Genomic DNA, 17,141 nt, shown 5'->3' on the forward strand with positions numbered 1-17,141 from the left:
TCATCGTGGTCTCCTGCCTGCGACCATGCGTTCTCCACCTTGCGCCGTCTTCTCACGACGCCACCTATTCTTCGCCATTTTGACCCTCAAGTCCCTACTGAAGTTCATACCGACGCAAGTGGTGTAGGCCTTGGTACTGTGCTTGCACAGCGTCATCCTGGCCACGCAGAATACGTCGTGGCTTATGCGAGCCGCATGCTCACCAAGGCGGAGGGCAATTACAGCGTCACGGAAAAGGAGTGCTTGGCCATCGTCTGGGCACTTGCCAAGTTTCGCCCTTATTTATATGGCCGCTTTATTGACGTAGTGACCGACCGCCAGCGCTGTCTTGGCTTTCGAATTTAAAAGACCCATCTGGCCGCCTCGCTCGCTGGGCACTGCGAATCCAGGAGTATGACATACGCGTAGTGTATCGTTCCGGGCGGAAGCATTCCGACGCTGACGCTCTTTCCCGCTCACCGGTTTCGCCAGAGGTCGCTCGTGATTCCCCCTGTGAGCGCACGTTGTCATCTCTTTACTCCGACACTATTGCTGCCGAACAACACAATGACCACTGGACTGCATCACTTTTATACCTTCTTTCGGATACGTCAACAGCTCCGGCTTCTAGAGCACTTCGGTGCCAGGTTCCGCATTTTGCGATCCGTGATCACCTCCTGTACCGGCGCAACTATGGCCCTGAGGGACGGACGTGGCTGCTAGTCATCCCGAGAGCCTTGAGATCAGAGATCTGTTCCTCTTTCCACTCGGACCCCCAGTGTGGCCACGCCGGCGTTTTCAAGACGTACGAACGACTTCGGCACCACTACTACTGGCGGGGTATGTACACCTTCGTTCAAAACTTCGTCCGTTCTTGCCGTGAATGTCCGCAACGCAAATCTCCGCCGCACCTCTCAGCCGGTGAACTCCAACCGCTGCCATGTCCTTCTCAGCATTTTGATCGCGTTGGTGTCGATCTATATGGGCCTCTTCCCTTGACTACGTCCGGCAAACGGTGAATTATAGCTGCGTTAACCACTTGACACGCTATGCGGAAACTGCTGCCCTCCCAGCTGTTACTGCGCAGGAAATCGCCACTCTTATACTGCGCCGTTTTGTGCTTCGTCATGGAGGCCCTCGTGAACTCCTAATCGATCGAGGCCGCGCCTTCCTGTATGAAGTTGTCGAGAAATTGCTTGCTGAATACGCTATTGTTCATCGCAGATGCACCGCCTATCATCCCAAACCAATGGTACCACGGAACGCTTTAATCGCACCCTTGGTGACATGCTCGCTATGTACATCGCATCCGACCACTCCAATTGGGACCTAGATTCTTCCATTCGTCACCTACGCCTACAATACTGCTACGCAAGCCACTACCGGTTTCTCCCCCTTCTATCTTATTTATGGCCGTCATCCTTCCCATACAATTGATACCATTCTGCCCTACCACCCAGACGCATCAGAATACCGGCCAATCTTGGGTACCGCAAGACAAGCTGAAGAATGTCGTCAGTTGGCCTGCCGCTTCACTTCCGACGAACAGAGTCGCCAAAAGTCAGAACAGGATGCCCGCAACTCGACCCCAACTTTTCAATCGGGAGGCCTCGTTTGGCCCTCCGTACCGAACCGCACACCAGAACTTGCTTCAAAATTCTTCCTAAATACGATGGACCACACCGCATTTTGCAGCAAACTTCTCCCGTCAACTACCTGATCGAGCCATTGACACCGCCTTCTGACATGCGTCGTCGCAACCGCGAAGTCGTCCACGTCCAGCGGCGCAAGCCCTATCATGACTCTGTGGCCCCATCTTCAGACTAAGTCGCCAGGCTGACTCCTTTTTCCGGTGGGGCAACTGTAATGCAGAAGAACGCCTGGACTCAGGCAGCAGGATTGCCAACAGCATCGCGTGCCGCAGAAGCTCGAGGTTAGAGATTGTGCTCGGTGGAATGTTGGACCCGTCATCGGCCTTTCGTTCAATAAACCTCCTTTATATATATATATATATATATATATATATATATATATACATGAGTGTATGTGTGTGTGTAAATTAGGTATAGTGGAGCAGGGCTTTGTCGTCGTTAAGAGGAGGGGGGGCCCTCCTAAGACGGCGACCTTTCGTGTTCCATAAGGCAGATATAATTAAGGAACTCGAACCCACGACCTTTGGTGGGAGAAAACAAGTAATAGGAAATAACAACGCATTCGAATGACAATGTTAAGTAATTTATTGAATGTCTCGTGAACGCGCAGGCTTTCGCCTTCATCCTCTTAACGTATGCTAAAGTGACTGCACTTTTCTTTTAAATTTATGTTGCTGTACAAATATGTGTCCGGTGCTGGCTGCTGTGTTCCACGATTGCCGTATTCTGTATTCACTGCTTGCACACTTTGCAATAATATTACGGAAACCTTTGTTTAACACCTCTTCCCAAATAAACCGATTTTCTTTTTCTGTATTCGCCTGCACTTGCCGATGGGAGCCCACTTGAAGTGCTGTGGCTTATTGGCTGTTTTCCTGGAAAATAATGAGATATATATTTTATGAAGAATCTGGTCACAGGCCTTTGCTCGCAATCGCCTTATGAATTCGGGAGCCCGGTGCGTACTTCAAAGTTGTACTTTTATAGTATGCGACGCTGATGACGTTATTGTGAACGCTCATCGTAAAATCAAACCTCTTTGACGTGTTTTTTTGAACAGGGACGTCAAGCCATTCCTTGTTGCTATGACTGCGAAATATTCTCATGACGCATTTTTTAATAGTGACGTACGTAGATATTCGTTGTTCAAACAACGGCCGCGTAGGCGCTCATCTTGTAAGCGATATGCGATGCGGCCGAAGTGCGCGCCCGTGGGAGCCTCATCTTCGAAGTGATCTGCGATGGGTGCAAAGTCCATGCGACGAGTGCCTGTAGCTTCGTATGCGACATGCTTTTGACGTTTACTTCACCTTGAAGCGAGAGCGAGCGCGAAGGTCAATTTGCTCACTGCCGATGGCGCGACTTCTTACTCCAGCGTTTTGACGAGTTTCCGCGGTCATCGAGCGAGATGTGTTCATGTTTACCTGTACGCGCGTGACAAGGTGCTTGTTTACTTAGTAAGCGAATATTTAGAACTTTATACGGCAGATAAAACTACTATCCTTACTTCGTATAGTTGTCGACCAGTTTGCTGTCGCAATTGATGCTTCGCCTTTCGGTCGAAACTGCGACTCTTTATTATCTGTTTTGAAAGCATATGTGCATTTCACATGAAAGCGAAAGTGAGGAGCAGGCTGGCAACAGCCCTACAAGGGGCACGACACCTGCCTACTCATCAGAATGGAGGAAAATAGAAACAGAAATTGAATATAGGAAGAACAAAAGGAAAGAAGAAGAAAGAGAGAGATGGCAAATTTCAAAGAATAAACGGACCTATGATAACGGAAGCCAAAAGAACATGCACAGTAACTTCCCGGCGAATTCAACGTACGATTACCTGGAACGCACAACGTACAAAGAAAAGTATAATTTCTACTAAATTAACACCGACGCATTTACCGAAGGATACACACAACAGGTCGCGCACAATAGGGCCGGCCACTGCAGTCCATGCTACTGCAAGAATGATATAAAAAAAGAAATAGTAGCCGATATCTTGTCATTTAAAAAAAATAGCTACAAGTACCATGCAGGTCACGAACACAATGGCCAGTCACTGCAATTCACGCTACTAACGGAATTTCGGCAAAATAAAAGAAAAAAAATAGTGTCTGAGGGTCTTTTCATTCGAAAGCAAAAGTAAGCGACAACGGGAACCTCAGTTTCTTCTAGAAAGGTGAACAGGGGATGAGCTTCATCGCGTCGATACGCACAATCACTGGCATACAAGTATTCGTCGCGTGTTGTACACCGAAAGCCCGGAAGGATGCTAATTGCATTAAAAAAATTGCCGGCCAATCCACCCTGTGAAGGTGGTTGGAAAGCGAAGCTTTTTACGCCACCCTCACGGTGACTGCGGCGCACTTGATATTTCACACACTACAACGTAACTTCAACCATGGCCTTCATTATTATTTACTTCACAACAATGTTCACTACTGCTTTATGATCGGTGTGATATACACTCAAATTTTCAGTTTTCACTGTAGTTACATTCTTTGCCAAGGTTAAATCAATGCACGTTCCGCGAATGGTGGTTGGTTGTTTTGCATTGGTGAAGCACACGAGTGCTAACTCTTCCAACACGAAATGTATGAACCACTGGTTTTGCGGTTTCGAAATGTCCAGGTTAAAGTCCCCGACAATGATCACGGGTTTACTGTGGTCCAGCGCTAGTGAAGAGAAGTGCGTTCGCATGAACCTCTCGATGTCAGCTTAGGATATATTCGGCGAGATGTAGACCGTGAAAATGGCGATTCCATCGCTTGTAGTCACGGCACACACATCGCCGTAGTCGACTTGGTCCCATTCGAGTTTCCGTGGTCTACCCATAGTGGGGTAGTCTAGAAAATGAACCGAAGTAGTTACTAGGCTGGAAGGGTTTCGAATGACGTCAACCCTCTTTCAAGCAGCTGCATAAGCTTTGCAACAGCTGCAATCTAATCTTACGGACCGCGCCGACCCTGTTTCTGTTGTTTGCCCGCAGCCCTTATCATCCATCATGTTGGCTCATCACTTTGCAGCTTGTTTTTGTGGTTTTTCTTGCGAAAACGAGTGCTTAGTTGTACGCTGAATGCCTGAATTCAAGTAAGCTATACTGCTATACCTGCAATTGTTAGTGGTTCGCCGGGATCGTTTTTTGCTTACAACGACGGACACGACAGACCCTTGGCTGGTAGAGGTACAAAGCTTCGCTTTAATACACGAACTTTATCGCTCATACGATATATTTTAGTCTATTTTATGGAACGGCGTACCTTTGCGTCAACATGCACTGCATGCGTTCTTGTCCACATCTTGCCAACGAACCTTGGATAACAAAATGCAAAAGGTCATCCACAGTAACTGTTCGGCACATTCAGTATGGAAACAAACGTGCATTTGCCATCAACGACGACAGTAGAAACGCCGATGTATTTACAGAAGGTGACATTTTGTGCCATAGCGCAACTGTACCTTCCTCCGTGCCATGCGGAGTAGGAAAGAAGGTCTTTCTGACGTGATACGTCTTTAAAAAGCATAAGAGGCGGTCGCTTGCTGAAACCCTGTAACTAAAACACGCTACAGCATCAGCGCTTACATTTTTGCAGCGGGACTGCCCACACACCTAACTTTGGTATCGTTGTGTACAGGATGGCAGCCATTACTCGATCATGCATGTTTAGCATGCGGAAATGGCACCGTTCTGAAGCAACGCAGGGCGCGATCGGAGGTAGCCTCGCGCTTGGCCTCCAGAAGATCCAAACTCGGCCGTACGTTTGTCGATCTGAGTGGGACTGGTCCAGTTTTGCGAGAGCTGACTTAGCCATAGTAGATATACTTCGTAAAACTGAAACTGGTGTTTACCAGAAGTTATGTCTTCTACAAGTGTGCGATTTGTTGGAGAACTTTTACGTTTGCTTAACTATTGCACCCGGCTTTATGTTTTCAGGGTCCATAAATCGCGTCAAGACACTCGTGAAGCAAGACATAGGAACATCCGACCGCCTTGACAATGGCGGAATGTACCCATCGCCTTAAGGAGCGCAAAAGCAGGAGGTTGAGTCGAGCGCAGGAGCCGCAATCATCTGCGCGTGCGGTTTCCTTTGAAGTGCAGGGCAATCTCAGGCGTTACATGTAGAGGGGTAATTTCTTTACATATGAGTGCTCAAGCACTGTCCGCGAAACTAACTGGCCCACTATAACTAAGTAGTGGGTACGATTGCAAACTTAGACCGAAATACCACTCCCCCTCTAGTTGTAACATAGGTTCGGCCTAATTGCATCCTAATACGTCAATAAATGTAGTTTGTGTATTTGGTCACACTTTTTCTACATGCGAATACCCCCTCTAGAGCACGTACAAGATGTTTCAGCACCCCATTGGGAATGTGTCCCTGATTCAGCCGACCTTGATTTTGTATCTCTTCATTATCGATTGATTTGCGCTTTCGTCTTTAAGCAGCCTGAAATAGCATTGAAAAAGACGTCTAAGATACCGCAGACCAGCAATACATCGGTCATCATCATCCGACAGCTAACTGGTGGTCAGAGTAAAACTGCCTTTTAGAAATACAGAAAAGAAAAACGTGAGCTAACGAGGTGAAATGTGGTCTCTTAGAGCAAGCGTGTTGCTTTGTTCGAAGGATCAGGAGCAAACAGCGTCATTTGTTTTAGGGTGCCAGCAGAGATGGAATGCTGACGTACATCGAGGCTTTGTCGTAGAAGGCCGAGGGTCGGAAAGATATTCCAACTTGTTGGCATGGCAACAGAACTTTAATCAAAATTCATAGCGCACTTCTAGCCTCCGTGTTTCACGTGAGCACCTCGTGTGCTCCTTATGAAGTTCTGCATAGATCCTATCATCGGTGTCAGTGTACCTTTGTATCGAATAACTCGGAATTGGTGCACAAAATGTCATATTTATTCACCAATCTTGCGTTATTTATGGGCACTGAAAGCCCTGTGGATATGAAAACTAAAGAAATATTTCCCGTAATAGCATCATCGCCTCAGGCTGGTGAAATTTTCTATACAATGCTTGTCTATGAGATCGGCATTCGCAGCGGCAAACGAGTGCGCTTTTGTTTGGTGGCCGGATGAAGCAAGGATATCCGCGCGCATTATCCATCGGGGTGACGTCAATTTGCTTGGGCCTGAGGGAACAAGAGGTAGCAACAGCCAAATTCAAATTGTTTGCTGACACTATTCAGTAGCGCTTCAACTGTTGAACTCAGATCTGTACCAGGAAGGTGTCGGTGATGACACGAGAGAGGATGGTAAGTGCCCGGTACCCGACTAGCTGTCGTGGTGCACCGTACTCTAAAATGATGTCGTGAAAGAGGTAATCAGCAACGTCAGTTGCACAGCTGGTCGGAAATGCTCAGGTGATGGCATATCGCGTCACGTAATCAGTAGACTGCAGTGGCGTAGCCGGAAATTTTTTTCGTAGGGGGGCTCACGTTGCAGCGTGGTCTCCTCCTTATACAATTTGTTGAGGGATCAAATAGAGGAATAACAACTACATTGTCATTGCCATGGTGAACAAGTATTGGGCGGCCGGGGACATCCTGACCACGGTGTAAGTAGATAGGTGTTCCGACGGCGCGCCCGCGCTGGGGCGAGAGAGCGGCCACTTCGTGTGACCGGAAGTGAGCGCCGCCGCTAGGGGCAGCATGTGTTCAGGAGGCCTTGGAGAAGCGGCAAAACAGTGGATAATTTACAATCTCCGTCAGCATTTAAACACCCATACCCAAAGATATGCAATTTTTCGTTATTTAGACGCGAAATACTGAGCAGATCGAAGGTTTAATGCAACTGAAATATCCTAAGAATGATAATCACCATAATACCCTCACTGCAACAAATATACGCCTTCAAGCGTACCATTCATTTAGTAAAGCGCTTTTGCTTTCTATAAATGTTCGGCAATTCGTTCACATTGACAATCGTTGTCGATAATTTTCTGCAAAAGAATAAAAAGAACATTTCTTTGCATCTTTCTGCCATTGTTCGGTGCTGGCTTATGTTGTTTTGCCCCACTACATTACTTGGACCAATGTGTATTTACACTGGGTATATTTTTTATTTATTTGGCTGTAGAAATGCAGGGTGTTTCAGCGAATGCTTTCAAAAAATTGTAAAGGTTGCCTGTAGCAGTTGCAGAGAGCACAATTCTAGTTCATGAGCTGGTCTACTCAAAGACGCGGACATTACTTGCACAATAAATTAAAATCCATAATCGAATAATTCACAAACATTCAATACCTGTGTTTTTTACTAATTAGCCCATTGCCCGTAGTGCAATTTACAAATGATAGCCGTGGAGTCTCACGGCGGATCCACTTGGAACGAATTCTCAGAATGGCACCAGTTTCAAGTTTGCGGAGAAATTCATCGGAGTTCCAGTCACTTTCTTAAGAAAACGTCGTTTTACGCATTCAAGCACAAAAGTAGCGAAAGTGTCAGGCGCTGGCTGCTGTGTTCTACGATTGCCGTCAACGGGTTTACGGCATGCACACTTTGCGAGAGTATTACGGAAACCTTCGTTTAACGCCGCTTCCCACATAAACACCATTTTTTTTCTGTATTCGCCTGCACTTGCCAATGTGAGCATGGTTGAAGTGATGTGCCTTGGTGACTATTTTGCTAACAAGTCATGAGAGATATATTTTATGAAGAATCTGTCGCATACCTTCGCTCACATTGGCGTTAAGTTTTAGGAAAGCTGGTGCATATTTCAAAGTCTTACCTTTAATGTATGCGATGCTGATGACGTTACTGTGAACGCTGATCGTAAATTCAAACTTTCTGACGTATATTGTTCAACATTGACGTCTATATATTCCTAGTTGCAATGACTCAGAAATACTTTCACGCCGCATTCTTGTATGAGTGACGCACGTAGATATTCCTTGTTACAACTTTGAAGCTTTTGTTGTAAGCTTTCGTTTCGAATGTAATGCTACTATAGCAAAAAAAGATATGGTTGATCTCTCTTTCATAGGAGTCGGTAAAACATGAAAGTGAAAGTGTCTTCACAGAAGTTGTTGCATGTGGGATGCGAATTCAGTTTGTGGACACAAGCTCCCCCAATATACATTTAGTGTCGTGACTTGCACTGTTCTACTGTTGCTCTTCACTGGCCCCGCAACCAGACGTTTGGTGGACGTGCTTCGTTGTGTACCTAAATCCCACTGCATGGCGTAAAGCCCTGCAAAGTCACAAATTGATAGGAACGTCGACGTCGCCACAAGCCATGCATCTGGCCGCAGATTGCAAGCATTGCTGTCAGAACACGGTCAAAGAAGACTAGGTAAACGAAGGCCAAATTAACCGAAGCGATCGCAGCTCCAACGTCACCCATCCTGCTGCATTAGCCAATAAAGCCGCCGCCTTAGCGCGGATGATGGATTTTGTCTTCAATCGCTGGTTAGAAACCTACTTCTTGTAACTTCTGTCTTATTGAGAGGCGTTATAATCATATATCTCTGCTCCGAGATCTCGTGCCATTGTGCCGTGTTTGTTCAGCGGCCCCAGTTACATAAATTCATCTTTCTCACCAGACGTATCGGCCTTTATATCCATCGACCGCCGTGTACGGCTTGCAGGACGACCTCTAGAAGGTCCCTCACATCTCTTCACGATGCCAAGCTTCTACTGACGCGCGCAACCGAATACTACATTTTATGATCACCGGTTCCCACTATCTGGGCGAGGCCTCCAGCTAGCATCATGGAAGGGCAACTCCGACGGCGGCAGAGCCTCCTGGAGACTCGCACTTGCACAACATCAGGAGCGAGGCGAATGGCGCAATGAAAGAAGTGAGACTCACGGCAGTCGATAAATGTGTGACTGAGATGAATAGAAGCGTTATATTTGCAATTACACAAGCTCAATGACATGATACTTGAAGAGACTCCGGACGAGCTAACAGATCAAGAAACACGCGGCTCAGAAAGTTGCGGAAATCTAGTCATGGTTAGGACAAATACATTACGCATCATAATGCGGAGAATTCAGCCTCCTCAGACTGTCCACCCGACTAATAAAATCACTGCGAACGACAAGTCCAGGTTGCCACAAGCGGATCTATGTTCTATAGGAATCGACAATCGTGATACAAACTGTTACGATGGGGTGCGTTTATTTAACAGATGAATTGATGAAAAGGGGCCACGCCGACACCGAGCCGCTACCATGACAAGCGCAGAGAGCAGGAACTTCTGTTGACGAAACGAGGAATCACAATCTGCTGTCCAGATGAAAGCGTTATCCTTGCGCAGCAATGAAGTCAGGGGGTAGGCAGTATCGACAAAGTTGGGCACAAAACGTCGGAAGTACGAGCAAAGACCCAAGAAGCTCCTCAGCTCGCGTTTGTGACTGCGGTTGTTTAAAGCCGCTAACTGCAGCGACCTTCTGTGGGTGTGGTCGCACCCCATGCTTGTCCACTAGATGTCCAAGTACTAGCGCCTCTCGTTAGCCAAAGTGACATTTCTTTGAGTTGAGTATAAGAGCAGCTTGTTCAAGGCACGTCGGAACAACATCCAGTCGATGGTTGTGCTCTGCAAAAGTGGGTCCAAAAATGACGACGTTGTCAAGATAACACAAACAAATCTCCCATTTCAGGCCGCGCAGTACCGTGTCCATAAATCTTTCGAATGCTGCATGCGCGTTGCACAAAACAAAATGCATGACGTTGAATTGAAACAAGCCGTCTGGGGCCCCAAAAGCGGCTTTTATCTTTGTCACCTGAACGCATGGGTATCTGCCAATAGCATGATCGGAGGTCCACAGATGAAAAGTAGGATGCGAAATGAAGGCAGTCAATAACGTCATCGATCCGGGGAAGTGGATACACATCCGTTTTCGTCACAGAATTGAGACGCCGGTAGTCGACACAAAACTTCCAGGACCCATCTTTCTTTTTCACGAGGATGACCAGCGCAGCCCAAGGGCTAGAGGAATCTTGGATGACGCCCTTGGCTAGCATGTCGTCGACCTGTCCAGCGATGATCTTGTGCTCTGACGCGGACACGCGGTAAGGCTTCTGCCTTATGGGATGCGCGGACCCCATGTCGATCCTGTGGCGCGCCCGCGTAGTTGGAACGCGAACTTTGTTAGCGTTCTGCGCGAAATCAAATAATGACACATGTTTGCTAAGGACGCTGACCAGGGCCTGACGCTTCTCTGAAGACCGTGACTTGTTGATCATTTTGAGAAAAGGCAACGAGTCTTCAGGGAAACCGAGGCCAGTCCCGGGCTCTCGGGATTCATGTGACGTGTCATAGGTTAAAGCGCCTATGCTGAGAGTGGTATCCACTTCAAAGTCGCATACCGCTGGGTACCACAACAGACTGGGAGGCTAAATTTGACACCCACAATGTTCCGCAGGCGACAGAGAGGACGCATCGAGGTACGAGCACACTTTCTTTCACAGCCATCGATGCCACAGGCTCAACAATTGCATCAAATGTATCGGCGTCGACACCGCAAGCAGCAACCCGAACTTTGGATAAGGAACGTGCCGGTAACACTGCATCTTCAATGACGGCGAGAGTACATGAACAGGTAACAGGTTGATCGGTAAGAGAAGACAGGAAAAGCTCGCCAGTATCGTAGTCAACAGTGGCACTGCACTGTTGTGGGAAATCGAGGCCAAGAATTTACGTTGTGAGTGGATTGAGCAAGTACTGCAAGTTCGGCTTGATACACCTTATCGGAGAAATAAACGTTCGCGGTGCACACTCCAATTGGTCGGAGCAACTCTCCACTCACAGCACAAAACGCATTAGCGTTATTCCAGCGGAACATCACTTTACGGCCTAGTCGGGTTTTGAAATCCAGACTGATAACGGAGACACTCGCTCCCGTGTCCACTAACTAAGGCCAACGTAGCAACATTGTCTACTAAAACATGAATCTTGTAATGACACATGGTGACTGGCGGAGGCATAGGGGCGTGTAGATGATGATGTCTGGCGACCTCACCTCCATTGGTCGCGCCGCCTAGGTTCCCGGCGGCGGTGACGTGAGATGTTGTCGCGGAGATGGAGACCTGCGCTGGCGTGAAGGCGGTAGCGTCAAGCTCCGCACAGAAGCTGGAGAGTCACTACGGTAATTCGCGTGGTGGTTTGTCCTGCTATCGGAGTCAGAAGGCCAGCGTGTCCCGTCGCCTTGCCGATTGCTACGCCGACAAATCATGCGCGGTCGCTCATACGATGGTGGTTACGTGCGTGGGCGATGAGGACAAATCTGGCGACGTGACCGCGAATACCGCATTGAAAGCAGATGGGACGCTCACGGGAAGCACTGATATTGTCATCCCACTCTTGAGAAACTGAAAGTGCTCTGGATGAGTAACCGTCGTGGAACTTATAACTGGGATACACGTTCAGAGTAGGGTTTGGCGCTCTTCAACAAGGAGCGAAGTTGTTGGCGTCTACGGAGGCGGCAGTGATGGACGTCTCACCGAAGTCGTAGTGAGAAAGGGGCTCTGGAACCCGCGGAGTAGAGAGGGATGACAGTGCCAGTTATCCTGCTAATGACAATTTCAGTGCTTCCCGTGAGTGTCCCATCTGTTCCAACAGCGGTATTCGCGGTCACGTCAGCCAGATTTTGTCCTCATCGCCCACGCACGTCACCACCGTCGTATGAGCGACAGTTTTGGTGGACGGTGCGGGGTAAAACAACGGCGCCCCCTAACAACGACGACGAACCACCCGCAGAAGTGCAATCTGTGAACTTCGCCGAAGTCGCCGAATTGCCGGTCTGCCACCAGAGATGGCTTCCGACGGCGACAACCCGCCGCCTTCTTTCAGCTCCGAATGGCAGCCCTACATTGAACCACGAACCTTCGCCGGAAAAGCCGGGGAAGACGTGGACGAATAGCTCAGCTTTTACCAACGCGCAAGTTGGTTCAATGGTTGGAATGCCACCGCCCAGCTTAACAACGTTGCCTTCTTCCTCAAGGGAACCGCGTCAGTGTGGTTTGAAAACCACAAGGAAAGCATGACAACGTGGGAACGGTTCGTAGATGAAATCAAGAAGTGCTTCGGAGATCCGTCAGCTAAAAAGAAACGTGCGGAGCAAACCCTAATGCAGTGAGCCCAAGTTTCCGGCGAAACATGCACGATGTACATCGAGGAAGTGCTGAAATTGTGCAAGGCCCTGGACTGCCTCAGATGACAGAAGAGGACAAAGTTGGTCACCTTCTAAAAGGGATCGCCGAGGACGTACATGTACCAGTTCATCATCGGCAAAGACAGTCTGGACTCCGTAAGCGACGTCATTCGACACTGCCGTTCGTTTGAAGCCTTGAAAACTCGACGTATCACACCGAAGTTCGGCCGCCTGGCCAATGTAACTAACGTCGCCAGTGCTGACCTGGTCCCAACTGCATCCGACCTTGCGTCAGTTATTCGGCAAGTGGTGCGGGAAGAGCTTGACCGACGTGAGGCGGCTTCCCTCTCTACCCCGCACCTCCACCAAAACTGTTACGATGAGGTGAGTTTATTTAACACATGTATTTGCAGACGGATCGTTCCCTCCCCGCCTTCGAGGTCGAGGCTTGCCCCGTCGTGCTAGAGCACTTTTATACTAGTTAAGGGGTGGGTGTGTGTTGGTGCACGAACGCCTATACCGACAAGGACTTGTGGACAGCCCGTCGTGTACGTTTTGTGGCTCCTATGAGACACTGGAACATCTAGTTTTAGAGTGTCCCTTATTCGTTGCGCAGCGCGCACTACTAATTAAGGAGTATAGACTTATGGGGCTGCAATGTGCGACCCTTGACGATTGCCTTTTTCAAAGGGGGAGCGCTGCAAGAAGTGACCAGGCCCATCGAGCCCTGCTAAGTTTTCTGACGGACACTGACTTGGCCTCCCGTTAATAGACATTATTTGTATTTTTGTTTTGTTATTGTTTTGTTCTGTTTGTGTCTCCATCATTTCTTTATTTCCTCTTTTCTTTTCTCATATTTTTATTTCCTCTATTCCCTCCTCCTATAGGAGTAGGCAGGCGTGGTGCCCCTCTCGGTGGCAGTTGTCAGCTTGCTCCCTCCTTAATCCCTTTGTGTCCTTGTGTGTATATGGGTACAAATCAAATAATAATAATTGATGAAAAGGGGCCGCGCCGACACCGAGCCCCTACCAAGACAAGCGCACTTAGTTCTCCTCTTCCTGCGTCCTTGCCGCAGCTTCAGTGGAACAATATTTCGGATGCAGTTCAACTCTGTCATTCACGACAACGTGGAATTAAATATTACAGTCAAGTTACAGTTGCTCAGCTAACTTGTAGGTGTTTTACCTAAATTGAATATTTCTGGGCTCCAGGAAATGAAAGTTTGTAAAGAAGTCATTGAGATTTTTCCAAAACTGATGCAGCGGTGACAGGCTGATTGTGCAAGATCATATCCATGGCATGCTTGACCTACTGGCGATATCGTCCTCGTCCAACGTCATTCGTCTGCGACACATGTACGCAAGGTTCCATCTGATGACATGTTATGTGATGAAATTTTCATTTCTGATGGAATGTGACGAATTGTAAATTATTTCCGGGACTGAACATGCCGAAACTACCATCCGACTATGAGCAATGCCGTTGTGGGGGAAAAGCGTCCGCGGAATAATCGTGACAGCATCACGCTTCCGTGCTAGATGTCCTCTGTTCGAAAGCGGCCGTCGGATGATATTATTGATTTATTTATTTTTAAAATGGCAGCGCCGTTTTATAAATGAGCTAAGGAGCATGACGTCAGCATATTATAGGGAGATGTGTACATTTCTTATCTTTTTCCTGTGGCCATTGTGCAACAATTAACCACTGTTACGCTGTTATCACACGGCGCAAGACGCGCCTTCATGTATCGGAACATTCTGGAATGTAGTCGCTCATTCTGTAGTAAGGAATGCTGTTGAACCTGATCACGTGAAGACGGTGATGCTTACTCTATAACAAAGGCAAGCACCACCGATTACACCGGAATGCACGATAAGTAAGCGCAAATACACGGCACGTTTAATTCCTAGATTATATTTCGACGACTGACGACTGTACTCGCAGCTATCATTTAGCTTTGAGTGCTAATTATTTCACTGTGCGAAAATTCACCCAAGAAAGAGTTCGATTCGTAACTTGCAGTTTTCGTATTGTCCGATTCCTCGCAGTCACAACAATCTATGTATAGCAATTAGGACAGCGACCGCGCTGTGCAGGAACAGTATTATTATCGGCGGCAGGGTCAGCAGTTTGGCTGAGAACTAAACTTCTGACTACTACACACTGCGATCGAGCGTCGAATTCTGACAGGCTAAGGCACACTCCTTCTTTTTTTTTTTTTTTTTGAACAGGACTCTGATTAATGAACCTTCGTTTTTTCTTTTTTCAACAGACTCCGGCTGCATAGGCCCATTCAAACGAGAAAGGCAACAGAAATATCGCCGCAAACAGGAAAATGTAGGCTGCAGTTCAGGCAAAACACGTTTTTTGGGAAGATTGTAATTACACGATTCCTTTTATAGGTGTGTGTTTGTTGAAGCAAAGACATTTTTCTTCGGCTGTTAGTGAATGAAGTACGGACACAAGAAAACAGCAATAAAGCTGCAATCTTTTAATTCACAAGCTAATCTAAATGGGTTTGGAAAGACCCGCAATAGGTGCTCCCACAATAAATGCTTTTTAACCTGCCATGTTGCGATAATAAAGAGCGGATAAACTTGTCGCGAATTTTCACACTTTACTGTTCATCTAGGGCCGGCTGAAGTTCGGGTAATTATAGTTAGATTTCCCGTGTTTTTGAATTCCTGTGCGAATTTGTATATTTGTATATGGCGTCATTTTAGGTTCTTAATAACAAATGACAGTATGCACAAAACAAGGTTCAACAAAAATAAAGGGCGCAATGCAGGCGCGAACAAATCAACACATACAACATGACAGACGCCGTTGTGCGTTCCTCCAACCGCGTCTGTAGTGCGCCGTTTATTTTTCTTGTTGAATGACGCACCAACTACGCTTCTTGGGGAAGGCATAGTGCCTTCCGGTAATTGCAATTAGGTCCTAATTTATCAACGGAGGGCATACTGAATTGAAAGACAAAAAGAGGCATCTTAGTAAAAAAAAGCCAATGTCTACTACAACAGATCATTGCATTTAAAGATATCTTACTCTGTTCAATGCAGGCTGTCACTGTGCTTTCTTCTCGGCTGTTCTTTGCACTTGCTGTAGAGCTACCGGCATCAAAAACCGCACTTGATAAAATGACAGCAACGGCTTCTTGAAAAGCTAGCCTCTAAAGCTGGCATGCCTCTCAAGTCGAACAGACGTACGTAACTCGCACAGTTTGACACTCGTGGTGAAAAATTTAGCACCTTAAGTACACGACAATGGGGCGTGCTCGTAATGCAGTAAAAAAGAATCATTCCTTTCTTGCAGTAAAAATTTCAATTTACATCGCTGAAAATTTTGACGAATGTACAGAGGCTAGAAATACTTGTGACTAACTACGGTAGGTAACATTTCAAGTATATTTGCAAACCCAGAAAACGATCAAGTAAGGTAATATTTTAAATAATATCACGCACAGAGGGGTAAGCTCTTTCATGAAATTCTCTCCAGCTAACGGAAGCCCGCGGCACAACAGTTGCCAACACTTCCACCGTCATAAGAATAAATTATATACACACGAACGTGTACCTCATCTTTCTGAGCAGTGACAATATGCTGACGTACTTGAGAAGGCGTTGGCGAAACTCTCTACATTGTATCGCGAATATCGCAAAGGTGCAGGCACTTGTTGCTACAGTTTTCCACGTGAGCACCTCGTGTGCTCCGTGTGCACGTCCAACTTTTCCTTTTTACCTACCCGCCGATATGAAAGCTTTCCGCTTTCATATCGTCTACCCTTTATAGAGTGATTTAGCTTACGACCATCTATTGTACGCATAAGATTTCTTGGAATTTGATAGCGCGCTAGCACAATTGCATATGTAATTCATCATCCGTATAATATTTGAGCACTGCCTGGGATCTTTTTCTGCTACGTGTTCTACGCTTAGAATTGCGCATTGTATTCGAAAGAAATTATTACTTTTTGTTTAGTGGTGTTAGTAGATTGGCCAAATCCAATATTGAAGCCTTAGTACGCAAATGAAAGAGAGATGGAAAGACAGGGATGTTCTCCAGTGCGAGTACCAGCTGGCTACCGTGTGATTGAGAAGGGGAAAATGAATAAAAGGTGATACGAGCAATAAAAAATAAACACACGAGAAATGCACACATTAACTGGGTGCAGCGCGCTAGAACTTTCACAGTCGGTCGCACAATTCACAAGTAGATAACAATCTCGGAAGCGTATTTAAGGTTCTGTGTGTCGAAACTCATCCGGACTCGGGTCCTAGGAATTTTCACTCCGTCCAAGCGCTATCAACTGGTTTTACGAGCGCGGTTGAAAACACTTTTCTGTCCACATTGTAACAGGAACAGTCACAGAGCACGTGCTTAATCATCTTCTTACCGTCGCAGTCGTCA

The 17,141-nt window shown here is 47.0% G+C and overlaps 1 protein-coding gene across 1 annotated transcript in view; it reads right to left on the bottom strand.

Annotated features, from left to right (window-relative positions):
- LOC125947023 (uncharacterized) overlaps window positions 1-15,801 on the bottom strand; it is a 180,633-nt gene extending 164,832 nt beyond the window's left edge. Inside the window, exon 1 of the mRNA XM_049671294.1 lies at window positions 15,780-15,801. The gene's annotated coding sequence lies outside the window, so the exon portion shown is untranslated. The remainder of the gene's footprint in view (window positions 1-15,779) is intronic.
- Window positions 15,802-17,141: the final 1,340 nt, after the last annotated feature.

This window comes from Dermacentor silvarum, chromosome 7 (assembly GCF_013339745.2).
Source record: "Dermacentor silvarum isolate Dsil-2018 chromosome 7, BIME_Dsil_1.4, whole genome shotgun sequence".
In the NCBI taxonomy this organism is placed as follows: domain Eukaryota; kingdom Metazoa; phylum Arthropoda; class Arachnida; order Ixodida; family Ixodidae; genus Dermacentor; species Dermacentor silvarum.